The 15,221-nt window shown below is 33.0% G+C and overlaps 1 long non-coding RNA gene across 1 annotated transcript; it reads left to right on the top strand.

Moving 5' to 3' along the window:
• The first annotated feature begins 13,126 nt into the window (after positions 1-13,126).
• Positions 13,127-14,917, top strand: LOC136273745 (uncharacterized). The gene is made up of 3 exons (XR_010711975.1): positions 13,127-13,217; positions 14,119-14,170; positions 14,784-14,917. It is a non-coding gene; the product is annotated as an uncharacterized lncRNA (long non-coding RNA).
• The last annotated feature ends 304 nt before the right edge of the window (positions 14,918-15,221 follow it).

Genomic DNA, 15,221 nt, shown 5'->3' with positions numbered 1-15,221 from the left:
ATTAATCAGCTGTGTTTTTTAAAGGTTCATGTATGTAACATTGGTCATCAAAACAAATCATTTTTGTGATAAAAATCAGATTTTAGGGGTGCAGAAAGGAAAACAAATGAAGAGATAAATATATCTCATTTAAATGTGCGAACGCTCGCATATATAAATTGTTTTGTGCCAGTTGCTAAAAATGTTAACCTTGACGTTCTACCATTTTCATATATTATAGTTGTATGTCTTTAGTATATTGAACTGTGACAGACATCCTGTACGTAAGTTGGCTATATATTAAATTTCAAAACTATCAGCATGTTTTTCTGCCTAATTGTTGAATACACCTTATTCAGTATTCAAAAGCCAAATATTGTTTTGACTGGCGTTGCAATATAAATGTATGTGAGATTAAAACTATTATTGAGTAAAGTCATCATTGGCTACATTGTCCCTGTCTGCAGAATTTCAGATGAACGACATGAAAACTAGATTAGTTACGTCTTAAAAAGTTACCAATTTGCAACGCAGTTAACATTGCGCAAATTTTTGACTGATTGAGCTTATTTCCACAAGTATATTGCAACGTTTTAACACGTACGGAATTGTAGCTCCGTCCATCCATTTGTTTAGAGCGGGAGCTATAGACCTGTAGATAGCAATTTAATATACTTCACAATATCGCACGATATATTTATTTTAATAAAAATTATTTATGAAATATTAATTTTAACTTAAGTTTGTAAAAAAAAAAAAGAGTACTGATGGAGTTTAAATGCGTTATTTTAGCCGCAAAGAATTAATTTGTGTAATTTGTAAATATAGTTACATGTTTTGGGGGTTTTTTTTCAAGTCGGTCACGTTTTAATTGTTATTTTTAAATTAAAAAAAACTATTTTTCACATTTACCTCAAATGCTTATAATCTTGAGTACTCTACAAAAGATACAGTTTATAAACGAAAATCTTTTTTTTTCATATTTCGATAACGGTCAGCTTACTGTAGTTAAAACATTACATATCAGTGTTTGATAATTGGAGCTATAGAATTATATTCCAGTGTTTAACTCCATTGTCATCCAGTTAACAGAAAGCACAGCACGATGAAAATTGTGCAACCCAAGATATGGTTATTTGCACTAAAAATTGTAAAATCGATTTTTGATCTTAGACAAAAAAAACCAACGTATGTAACAGGTTTTGAACCCGAAATCTTTAAATTTGCTTATCCATTACACTGTCCATTCACTAACTTTAAGAGGTGTGCGCTCAAAATTCTTTAAGCATCATCTGAATGAATGTGATGCGTTGCAATACAATACACACCCTTATGATTTAGATCCACCTTGTGTTACCTGAAAAGATATCAATAATTGAGGAGCAAGTTGTATGGGTATACGTTTCAATAGGGGTACCCTTTTGCCAACCGTCCGTCCATCATTTTAACCATTTCAAAAACCATATGTTTTTTTTTTTGGAAAACCCGATTAAAAATAAGAAAACATCGGGATTTTTTAAAATCACTTTTCATAGAGTAACATAAGCAATTTTTCGGCCAGAGGGAATATAATGCATATTACTATCACAGAAACCAAGGGTGTAGACGTTATAAAAACGTCGATATAACTAATTGTCTCAACAGGCCACCTGAAAAGATGTACGTGGACGGTGGTACACAAGTTTATAAACACCCAGTCGCTTTTGAAAATAGGGTACCCGAACTTTTCGATACGGAAAAGAGATTGGACGCAAAATTTCCATCCCCAACCAACGTGGCCGATGGTATTGAAGAATAAAGAGAGTGTTTGTAAAGGGAAAATCTTAAATCGTGTCCTGCTAAAAGATTGTTTCCTAAATTACTTTTTCTTCCAATTCTCTCATTTCCATTTTCCATTGTATTGCTTAGATACAGTTATTGAAAAATATTTTGATTTCTAATACAATATGCGTCGTGGATTTTGAAGGTATTAATTCTGTCTTTAACGAGGCTGGAGGTGGCTGCCATTTTAAAGCGTTTTTATCTCTACACAAAACATATTTTCACCTTTATGTTCTATAACTCTTACATCGTACTGGAAGAGTTATCTATCCTAAAACCAGCTCTTTTCACAAGTAAGGTAATAATAGTGCCTGACAACATCAATAGCGAAGATAAAGAATCGGAAAGTTGATAAACGAAGAGACAAGAATGGTCGATTCGTGGATCAAACACAGACATGCGATTTAAACAACAACAACAAAATTTTATCTGAAGTGCATGCGTTACATGACCATGCAAATTCCTCAAAGAAGAAATCCCATATCAAATGCGTGAGTTTATCATCAGCACCAGTGGTGGAAATCCCGCCAAGTGACTGTAACCACTCTGTAATATCTTCCAGGAAATGGTATTGGTTTTTTTTTTTTTTTTTTTTATAAAATCCAAAGTACAAATATTAATTTTCGTCTTCACATAATGATAAGTTAGTATAGTCCATAACCAATAACGTAATAATATGTTCCCCCTTTGTTTTACATAGTGAAAAGGATACAAATCATCCTAAACTGCATGGGCGGATAACAACGAAATCAGACACTGAAACTGAAGATAAACAATAGTTCCATGGTAAGAAAATTTTGTTCAATATAAAAATGATGAATTTTATCATAATCAGCTATAATAAATTATTTTATCAAATATTTTATCTCAAGATTTAATGTAATGAGTGTATAGAAATAGCTTAGTTATTAAAATTAAAAATGAAATACAATTTTTAAACAGAAAATCCTCGAAAAAAAAATTGGAAAGAAGGCAGACGAGTGGTGAATATTGCATAAATGGCAGAACAACTTTATCGAGGATGCACTACATGCCACCAGCCACTGCATTTAAAAAAATGTAGATGAACAGCAATTTGGATTGTGGAGCATTTATAGTATTGTATGCTCATCCTGCCAAATCTTCAGGGAAGAGACACACTAGTACCTATGGTGTAGAAGACAAATTCACAAGAAAATCATCCTACACTTGGGACACACATTTGTTTCATATCTAAGGTTGTATATTATTCTTTTATTTATTATGTAATGTTCTGTAATTATGTTGAAACTACAGTATGTCAAACTAAATAAAGCAAGACTCAGTGTATTCTTAAAGTCAGATGTTTATTATTCCTTGCGGTTAACAATAACAAGAGAATATTAAATTGTGCAGCAGGATATAAAAGTGAACAAAATATTTCCTCACAACAGTGAATGTGTTTGAATTCTTAAATTGCAATAATTAAAAAAAACAACTGCTTAAGGTGGCTGATCACTACACCTTGAAAAAGATTTACAAATTAGGATAACTATTACTTGATTATGATAGATATTATGATGTTTAAGAATTATATACTTGTATGTCAATTTGCCAAAAAAATATGCAATTTTTGAGAAAATAAAAAGATATGATTCCAAACAAATATGATTCAGTCAATACAAACAAAAGCCCATGACAGATTTGAACTCATGATCTGCGGTTCAAAAGGCCAATACTTTAACCCGTAAGCTATGATCACATTCAACAAATTTAATAGATATAAACAATGTTATCAAAACATTGAAATCACCATAATCATGAATAAAATACTAACTTAAGCAAATAATTCCAATATTATATGCTTGAATCTGACAATTGGAAAAACATGTATGTATAAATTTAATCTAGCTACATATTTTGGGAACATTTCACTGACATAGAACTCTGAAAGCTTTTGCAACAGACTTTCCCAAAACACACTGTCAAGTTGAACTGTTATAATAACAAAGTCTACAACTGTATACAGTACAAAGTCACACTTCTGCATTTTACAAACCCCCATTAGGCCCTGAATTTGGGTATAATACCTGTGGTTCTTCTTCAGCTGAATTTCATTATTATCATCTAATAAGCAACAGAATTCTTTATCTTTACAAGCATCATGCAATGATTTTTTTCTCCATTTGAGGGGCACTTAATTTTTATTAAATAAAGGTCAGAATTGAAGCGAACTAGGACATCTGGGCTTGCACCTATGCATGGATTTTCAGTACAGAGCATAAGGCTCATTTCAGACACGTACTGTTTTACCTTCTTTTCATTTTTTAAAGCCATATCTTTTCTTAGCTATTGGTTGTTGTTTTCTACCCCATGCTACAGCACTATTGTCAAATAATTTGCTTTCACCCAAAACTTTATGAACAATATTATCTGGTTTTGTTGTGTCTTTTTTTTGTTTTAATACCATGTAACCCGGCCATTCCATGCTACCACCCATAGGGGATTATCATGCTGACCTTTGGTTCTAACTTCAATTTCATCTATGATTTTTTTGTTGCATGATTATAAAAATCTGTGGAAATCTGACACATACATATGTGTTGTTTTCACTGTATTTACAATATCTATATACCTATCAGAATCATAGATAATATGTTAACTTGTTTCTACCTCTACAAAGTTTGAAATTTTTAAATCACTTGTAACATCATCACAATGACATACATCTTGCACTGGAGGAATTATGTCAAAAAATGCGGCTCTTGAATCATTTCCCAATTTTGAACACAAAGAGTTTCTGAAAGATACAGTTTCTACATGATAGTTTACAGTTTTCTTTTCTTTCACAGTTAAAGTATTTTCATATCTTATTCGTTTGAAACTTATATCTGTGATGGGCCTGAAGTCCTTTTTTCTTTTACTTGGCTGATTCCACTGGCATGGCTTAGAGGTACATGGCATATCTTCTAACTCATCTATGGATTGCAAAAAGAAGGCCGGCGATGTGTGTACATCCCTCTCCACAACTGAGATATAAACACATTTATATAAATAAAACGAAAAGTAGCAGGAACATTTCCAGTACAACACACTATACAGTGACTAGTATCCTTAAAATTAATAGTAGAACGGATATACATTTGATGATACTTGTTGGATTTGATTTTGTTGCTCAATGCTTACCCTGCAGGACAGGTACAGTTGGCCTTCACAACTTGAAAAGGTTCCTCCTTCGATACCAACAGCCATTGCTCATACATCCCTTTATGCATAGATGGATAACATTTTGAACGTATGTAGCACACTTATTTCGTTGATCATATTTTTTTGGATATAACCTTCCTTATAAAAGTTGAGTCCCCGGATATACTGCCTGTAACACTGCTTCTTACCAGAATCCTCCGTCCTGTGGCTACTGTAAAGGAGGTATTTCTCTATGTCATTGATGGTCACCTTGGGATAACTGCAAGACTCTCCTGACCAACCAGATTTTAAGTCCGATATAATAGGAACGTTGTCTGCACGTAAGAACGGGGGTACACTTGCTTCAGCAGCAAGTTGATTAGTAGAGTTATTTTGGTCACATCGCGAGAGTATACTGTCAACAACACGCTTGGCAAGTGTCAGTTTGCTACCACTAATTTTTAAGTAATTTAACCTTAGATAATTCTGTATTTCTGTTTTTGTGAAATTAAGAACATCTTCCACAGTTGTTTTAGGTGATAAGGTTCCCGTAGACGAAATAATCGAATTCATCACGGGTAAGATAATTTAAAAATTAGGCGGCTTGTTACTTGTAAGCCGGATGTAAATACCTTCCCACAAGAACGACAACTCTTGCGGAACTAGAATTACGAAAAGACGGAATACTGGTTTAGGTACAAATGCAATAAATGCATTGCTTGCATGTTTAAATATTCCTTGAATCTCACCAAAGTCTTTGAAGGCAAGAGAAAGAGAAGTTTTGAGAAAATCTGAAAAAATTGCAAACAAGTCTTTTGAGGAGTATGCAGCCAAGGAAATAGAACTGTGTTACGTGTATGTGTTTTGTGGGGTTTTTTTTCTTTTTTAAATCAAATTATAGATGCATTCCAATACTTTCACAAACATGTGAAATAAGCAGAAAAAAATGAAATATATTTTTTAAATCGAATACTTGCAATATTTTATATATTTTGTAAAATTTTACAAACAGATTTTGAAAATAAAAATTCGTTTTCTTAGTGAGGGGGTAGAAGTTTCCTTCGATGCAGGATGACAGAAGCGTGGTAGTGGACAGCAGTTTTCCAGGTGATTCAATATTCAAAAGTGAATTATGTTGTATTTTCTTTTCTTAGATTAAATTGCAGTTTTAGGACTATTTATGATAAATACCAATATGTGCAGTATTTATGAATAAACTTTCTATAACAAATTATATATTGCAGGTCATGCATGCATGATTGTAAGCAATACTGGTAAAATCATAAGTTATGCCGTAAGAAACAAAAGCTGTAACAGTTTGCAGTATACAAGGAACCACCAAAACAACATGACTGCAGAAAAAATGGGATGGTCGTACTAAAGGTAAAATTACAGTCCTACTGTAATATGTGCAATATTTTGTCTAAACTAACCTTCAGAAAATAATGACACATACCTGACATTTTGGTTTGATTTATTTTAGAAAGGTAAAAATATTAAAAAATAAATTCATATTGAAACAGGAATGGAATGTGATATGGCGATTAGCATTCTAAAACCATTGTTATGGATGATGACACAACGCAAATAGCAAGGGCGAGGAAGGAGGTGAAGGCTAGTCTAAAGAAGAAAACTGATTCTAACCATGCAAGGAACATTTCACCAACAAATTATATGGTCTACAAATAGCCAACAAGCACAGACAGCTAGGTACCAAAACCATTTCTCATTTGAAAAAGTGTTGCAATAATATTATTGCAATGAACAAGAAAAATCAAGCAAATTTGAAATCAAACTTGAAAGCACTTACACCTCATCTTTTTGGAAACCACAGTCATTGCAGCGAAAAGTGTGGCTATGTTCGGAATCCTGGTAATTATATTCCCAAGAATTTACCGTTCTGGAGATACTTTAGTGACACTAAGCTGAAAGATGACCTTCAAGAAACTATTTCAACATATGCAGACCAAGCAGAAAAGTTGGCAAATTTAGGGAGTTCGCAGTCTAATGAGAGCTTCAACAACACAGTTCGTGAAAGGCCCCAAAGTAAATGCATTTTTCTGGATTCGAAAGCACATCGTTTACAGTTGATGCTGCTACTTACTGTCCCGAAAAACTTAGGAAGTAATTATGTGGTGAAGGTAGTTTTGAAGCTGTTCATAGGAATATGGCATTACAATTTAAAAGAATCTACTATAATACTTCTTTTACATGATATAAGAATATCATTCACTATTTTATTTATTTTCAAAGGTAAATAAAGAACTGCTGTTGTCACCAGGAAAGCACACAAAGAAAGAATTAGTTCAACATGATTTGAAAAGGACAAGGGACTGTGAACGAAATTCATAAACTACATTCAAGAAGAGAAGGTCATCGTTGAAATCCAAGACACAATCAGCGTAAGAGTGCAAAGAAATGAGAGAGGGTACCACGTATGCGTCTGGTGTAAACTTGGGAGACTCTTCTACGGCAGATGATAATCATGAGATCCTTGCCCACTATATCAACTCTTGCAGATGGAAATTCTACGTTCATCTGCTTTGATCTGGAGACTACAAGTCTTGGTATGTGTTTTGACAAATGTAGACAAATACAAGGACATATATGTTTCATATTATTACAATATGCAATTATTGTTGTCCATATATATCTATAAAAACATTTTAATACCGTAATTTTGGGATTTTCTTTTATTTAGAAATACATTTCCCTTGCTTTAGGATTATCATCAATTACGCATATAGCTGCAAGCTGTGGGGAAAGACAGTTCAACCAGTATGTGCTTCCAGATGAAGAGATAAGCCATTCTGCTTCAGCAACAACCGGGACATCCTTTGATGTAATTGCAATGTACAAGGAAGGAGAGAAGCTTGATGCTGTACCATTACCTGAGGCTCTTGTGAGGTTTTCCACTTTGATAAAAGAGTTCAACAGCCAAGTTCTGGTATCCCATAATGCCAAGTCCTTTGACTCTGTTGTTTTTATGAATAGTGTATCAAAAACGTGTTTGAATTTTGATCATATTATAGGATTTGTAGACAGTTAACCCCTATTTAAAGATTGATTTTTAACCAGGCAAGAAAAGCTATTCCCAGTCATCACTGGTTCACGATGCAGGTTTGTCTTATAATGCTCATAATGCAATAGATAAAGCCGCTGCCTTAGAGTGCCTTTTGAAGTTTCATTCTGTTTTAGAGTCCACAATGTTGAAATATAGTTTTCCATTGTCTTATGTTTACAATGCTTTACAATAAAGAAAATTCAAAAATGTAAATGTGAACTCTCTTTCACATCTAGTTCCATCAAAAATATTGTCAAAATTCATGGCTGAAAAAAAATTGCTGCTTCTGGTCTTTGTTATCAACATCTGAAATTGTCTTTTGAAAGAAGTTGATATAATGTGATCAAAGTTTTACTTAAAGAGTCAATTGATGGTAAACCAAAAGTCACAAGATGCAAAAAAATCATTTGAGCTATTTTTTCCTGCATTTTCTAACTTTCCAGGGAGGAAACTTGCAAAACTCCAAATGGTTTGTTCATTTTTTTTTTTCAAAGATAGAAATAACGCTATCAATATCTACGATGCGTTATACCGTAAAACGGGTATTTTCTGCAGCTTGAAATTTTTGCGGTTTAACCCCTTAAAAGTATCAAATTATATTCTGCGTTTTCAATTTCTGCGGTTACATTAGACCGCAAAAAAAATACATATGTTTACCGGATTTGCCTTAGGGATCGTAAACTAGAAAACCAGACTTACACTATTGTAGCGTTTTTATTTCCGTATAAATACTAACTACTATTGTAAAATATTGGTATTCATACAAGCATGCAAATTTCTTTATTACTTTTAAAATGACAAGATACAAATACTTCAGTAGATAACTCCATTTAAAAGGAGATCAGTTTTATGCACAATATAACTATAATCAACGGACACTATACATGTAGATCACTGTTCACATGATGGAAACTTGTAGCCGACGGCTTCAGCGATCCCGCTTTTCTCAAACCCTTTGTAGATTAGTTTTTTGTCGGATTTGATATCAGCATGAACTTGGACAAGCCACTCTGCCGACAATTGCTTTAAAAATGAAAGTCTTAGATCAACGGGTGTCAAAGTTTGGTCAGTGTTACCGTTCTCTCGCTGTTTTGATATTTGATTGGCGTACCATTTTTGAAAGCGTTCTTTTAATTTGTCTTTGACGATTTCTTGCACTGTTAAATCCATCGGCTGTATTCGGTCGGTACAACTTGGGGGCACGAACACAATACATATACCCTTTTTCTTTAAATCATTTATAAAATCTTCTCCCATCTGTGCCCTGAATACGTCAAAAATGCACAATGCTCTCTGTGAGTCAGGAAGTCCTAGACCCTTTGGAAATTGCCTGGCAAGAACAAGTCAGTGTGTCTGCAAATTTAATAATGGGGCAATTATAATTATCAAGACACTTTTCTTTTTATATCATACAGTCATTAATTACGTAGCTAATCTTTGAGTGCATTGATATGGCAGTGGATCTGTAAGAACAACACTTACATGGTATTATTAACCGATAAAACAAAACAAACCTGCAAAAACTGCCGTTATCTGGCGCATGTCGTCTAACCCAACAATCGGGATCTTCTGAGAACCCTGAACTTCCATCTTCCAGTTTGGCACAGGGACGTAGTGTAGGCCGGTGTGGTCCCAGTTATAAATAAGATCAGGTGGAATGTCATTTTCTGGGACGGCAGTTTTGTTTAAACTTGTTGAAAAACTCTGTTTTTATTGCGTCAAACTTTTCATCAGGAATGTGTGTTTTAGCAGTACAGCTTCCGCGGCGTTTAACAAAGTTCATTCGTTTTAATAAAGAATAGGCCCAAGTCTAAGTAAGGGTAATTGGGCACCCATTCTCCGAGAGAAGATGCTTGTCCTCAGACATTACAATGCCCATACCCACTGCACGCACTATTGCCGTGTTCACTACCCCCCCTCCCCCAGATTTTCGCAAGTTAGTAATATACCGGTAAATCTGAACTTGATGATCCATATCGTCTGACAATATAGTTTTACAGCCGCGTTTTTTAGTTTGAATTTCTGTGATTTGGCACTCTTCAAACAATCAAAATCTAATTTTCTTTTTCTGTTTGTAAGGTCGCGTTTAGATGAATCTCTTAAAATATCTTGTCGTGGACTCTTTTAATTCTGGATAATCGGCTTTGAATTTTCTCATAGCTGCGGCAGGTCTATGTTTAGCGGCGTAGTTCCCGATTATGGCTCGGTCCCTGTGAGTAGGTCGAATATGAAACATGCACGTTTTATGCTCGAATTTGGTGTTGTAGATTTATCCATAACTTCAGACACCCTTGTGTTACACTCTTTGATCGATCTAGGGGATAAACTTGCCGATAATTAACCGTTAGGATTGGGAATAATACTGCCGCGCTTTACATATCTTAAAATCGACATTCTTACCGTGTTCACGGTGAATGAGAACTAACTCTCAAATGTTATACAACTCTACTAAATACTGCTTGTGAACTTTTCTCAGATTATTTTTATTCCATACTCGACTAAACGCACAGTCCTGAAATCTGTTCAGCTATAATTGACATCACACAGGTAACATGAGATAATTAGGTGTGAAATACGACGCAGAGCCCCCTAATAACGGACTGATCACGTTTGAAAATCATAGCTTGTATTTTAAATAGTGTCAAAATTAGTGATTTTTAAAAAAAAACATTTTGCGTTTTGAATTTTTGCGGATTTTTCGTATCCGCAAAATACCGCAGAAAATAAACAACCGCAGAAAATACCCGTTATACGGTATACTTGACAATAATCGAAATATTTCTTGAAAAGTGTATCAAAGCAATTTTTTACAAACAAATGTTAATAAAGTCTATTCTACGTAAGTACTGGTCATATCTTTAGATTGGTTAGATTCCAAACTTATCTAACTCTGGCGTAGAAATACATACCACTACAAAAATATCTTAATTGTTGATACCATTTAAAATCTTACTATTTTTAAGGTATTTATTAATAAATTTCCTTAAAAAGCAAGGCTTCTTAATACAAAAGTTCGAACTTATCGATTATTTTTTAGTCCTATGTTTTGTCAGTGGTGATGATTTGTGCTTAGGTCCAAACATGTTTTACTTTCGGTTTGCGAGAATAACTGCATAGGAGTGCGGATAAATACCAACTCCCAAAAACGAAAAAATCCGTAGACAATGATATGATTGATTATAGTCTGACAGCTAGTACATGTATGAAAAACGTCAGTCAGCATGCGAGTGTTCTATAATTCAGTCTATATAGTCTAATAATGAGGAGTTGACTTGTCAACTAACTGAAATCAATCCACCTTATTTGTTTGATACATAAGCACTTATCAGATAAAACCAAACATGAATCGGTCCTAAAGTTATCCATCTCAGCAATTGTAGACATGGCCATAAATACTTAAGAGAACACGTTTACCTATAGAATATCAGCAGTCAGCATCTACTTACTATTGCATTTATCTTTATCTTAAATTCTCACCTCTAAAGAAGATACTGGAGAACTATGCCTAAATTTACCTAAACCTATGGATAGACAATATTTGACTTACTACATAATAAACTGATTTAACCTTACTTAGCAATGACAAACCTTCATGATTGATCCATCTTGACTTTCATGAAAACAGATAATCAACGACCGCTGCCACCAAATGCAATGTGGTTACCCATGCTATTTTCAAACACTCAAGAGAATTTTAGTTATACTAAGGAATAGGGCAGCCGATAACGTGAACTGGAAATCCATATTTTTATTATTAACACTGTAACCTGATTTGGGTGAAATAAATCGTCATTTTAAAATCGGCCTAAGTAAGGTTGTACAAAGTTTGATTAATGAAAGTTTCTTTATCACGTTAGCTCATGATAGATACGTGCACAATAAAGTTATCGCGATTGATAACAATAAAAAATCAACATAGGCTTTATTGTTTCTTTTCTTTTTTTGATTTAAACCTTTTAACTTAAAACCACATCACACAAAAATATCATCAACGTGTTTGTTGATGTGACGTTTCCAATTGCGTACGTTCGAATTTCGAAAGCATTATAGAGCCAAAACAATACCTGCCTCAGAACCACACAATTTTTAATTGGTCGAATATGCGTACTGCTGATTTTTTTTTATAATTACTTTAATGTGGTCTCCTACTTCATTGTACATATATGTTCTGAGCATTTTATTCTGTTTTACATTCAAATACGAGCATGACCTAAACGAATTCCCCAAATCAAATCCATATGCAAATGAACACTGTTCTACTCTATTTCCTTTAACAACAACTAAATTATAAAGTACCAAGATTTAAAAAAAAAAATGGGATAAGTGTTTCCTGAGGGTAAAATGCCATTTACACCTTATATCCTTAATGCTTAAAAAGTTTTACGAATTGTATTGCATCGTTTTAGGATTACTTGAGCTTACAATTTATCTAATGTAACCAATTTAGGATCAATAGGACTGAATGATGCTTTTACATATACGTTGTGTTTTAATGTGTTTACGCCAACATGAATTTGTTTTTAGCAAAGCACCATAACGACAGCCATTTTTTTAATTAAACAATATTTTATTCAATATAATATATCGACTTGGATTAAGCAGCAGTCAGAGCCTATATTAGCCCTCTACCTAAATCAATGTCAAATTGAACACAATGGAATATTTAAATATTTAATATAATATAATACAACACAGAATAAGGAGTGATACAGATTCAAATAAAGATTAAAGAAAAAAAAATAATTTTTGGTACCGGTTTGAAAGGAAAAGATAATACTAAATTCTGTTTTCATAAATATCTATAAAAAAAAATTTGTTGTTGCAATAAAATATTATCTACTGCTTCTTAAAATTTAAACATTGATATTAAAAAAAACCGTGACAGATAAGGCAACACATCGTTTTGATATGCTAATGAAGGGATAATGAGTTATGACGTCATAAGTCTCTGTATTACCATATATAGAATATATACCAAAAACAGCAGTTTAAGCATAAAATACGGCTGATTTAATACTTCATAAGCAAAATATAACTACGAATCACTCATGTGTGTTTTTATAAGTTTACAACAATCAGAATATACGAAGAATTTCCATAACGCATCTGTCGTACGGTTGTGAATCTGCGTCCCAAAAGCGCCCGTCAGACGATGTAAACACGTGTAGCTGGTATTCCCGATGATGGCGATCTTTTGATGATTTATCAGGTATGTAGATTAGATATACAGTGTATTTGTAATATACCAGATAGCTCAATAACTATTTTATTGTGATTTTATACTGTTGATGCATTTCTGATCGACTTAATGTGTTGTTTCGTTCAAAACATGAGGAGAGACTGCATTGTTTACATTTAGGCCTATACAATGTACATTGTACATGTAGCTTTATTGCCAGTCCGTTAAATTGTTGATCATTTTCACCAATCGACACGAATCAGTTCATAGTACTTAATTGTACTGACAATATTTAGCTTTACACAGCTGTTTGTTTTTATTTCAATTTGTAAGTAAACAATACAAAGACTGTGTGAAAACAGCTGATTTGATTTTCTGAAAATCAGTACAGTGCAGGCTAAAAGATGCTGATTTCATTTTCTGGAAATTGATGAACAGCTGATCAATAACACCTTTCTACTGTGTTCAAAATTCTTCCATGACAGTTCATTTATATTGTTTACACATTCATCCAGTTGATATATTAAGATGTTTATGCACATTAATTCTTAATTATTACTAGTTTGTTTTTAGAACTCAGTATATTACTACCATAACACTGTTTGAAATCTTGTCACCTGGGTTCATACTTATGATGCTGTACTATTGGTAATAAAAAAAACAAATAATAATAAACAAATGACTGTATGTCTCCATCTGATTTTCTCTAAATGAGGAATCTACATTCATGGTCATATATGGTATTGTTTGTGTAGGATGTGCATATGTAAACTTCAAATAAAATTTGAAGTTTTGGTCATTTTACCCATCCATGCATAATATACGTAGACCTTTCACAAAAATGTTCAAATTAATGTTGACATGTCCTTATATGCATGTAAATTAAATGGTATGACTTCTCATAATCATATTTAAAATTTGTTATTTGCAGAGTAATTTGAAAAGTGTCACACTGATTTGAAAAAAAAAGGCTGGAAGAAAATGTAAGTAAATAACATACATGTATAAGTTCAATAATTTATCATTGAAATAATGACCAATCTGATTATTCTATGAGACAATTCAATTAGAAAAAGTATTTTCAAGTACGAATGGTTTCATTTAATGTTTTAAAATGATTGATATAAACCTATGTTATTTATAAATCTACAATTTTGAATATTGTTCATCAACAAATCAACAATACATGGTATGTTTTATTTCACACTGACTGCACCAGCATTATATAATATCAATCAATCAAATCAGTTGTGTGTGTGTGTGTGTGTGTGAGAGAGAGAGAGAGAGAGAGAGAGAGAGAGAGAGAGAGAGAGAGAGGTGCATTTTTAAGGTCAGGCCGGGTAAAAAAAAGGGGTGCAATTAAACTAATATCATGCACATATCAGGGGTGAGGATGCGAATAATTTCAAATCGATCAAACTGAAAAGCTGTACTTGAATTTGTGCAAAATTAAATGCACATCTAAACATAATGAAATGTTTATTAAGATAAATAAATTCCATTGATTATCAAATTGTAGAAAATCCTCCATTTCAGTCTTACAGCCATTTTGATAACAAGTTAAACTTACTGAAATATATATAATTTTCATTTTAGCTGGTACCTGCTTTGTCTTGAGATTTACATAAATGATGTTCTTATTGGTGATCATTTACCCGCACCATTATCCTGGTGTCATATACAAGATGAAATGATGGAAAGAAAAACCTGAACTTTAGAAACAGGAAGACCGTGTTTTTGAAAAAGAGAAGAGGACCAGAACTAAGAAGTCATACAATAAACACATTGACATAAGAAATTGCAATTTTGAGTTTGCATGCATGTCAGGTTTAAATGTTGTCACAAATTTTTTTTTTCAGAAAGTCCCTTTATCTTCTTGAATTAATAAAACAAATGAACCAAATATAATTGTTTCTATATATATAATTTTGTTTGAGAAGTGGAAAGGGGATGGTATGTAAATGGGCGGGAGAGAGAGTCTCTCACATAGGAGAATTCAGACTTATTAAAATTCAATATATTGATGTGAACCAA

Source organism: Magallana gigas, chromosome 1 (assembly GCF_963853765.1).
Source record: "Magallana gigas chromosome 1, xbMagGiga1.1, whole genome shotgun sequence".
NCBI classification, from domain to species: Eukaryota; Metazoa; Mollusca; class Bivalvia; order Ostreida; family Ostreidae; genus Magallana; species Magallana gigas.
This window is presented reverse-complemented; position numbering and strand designations above follow the sequence as displayed.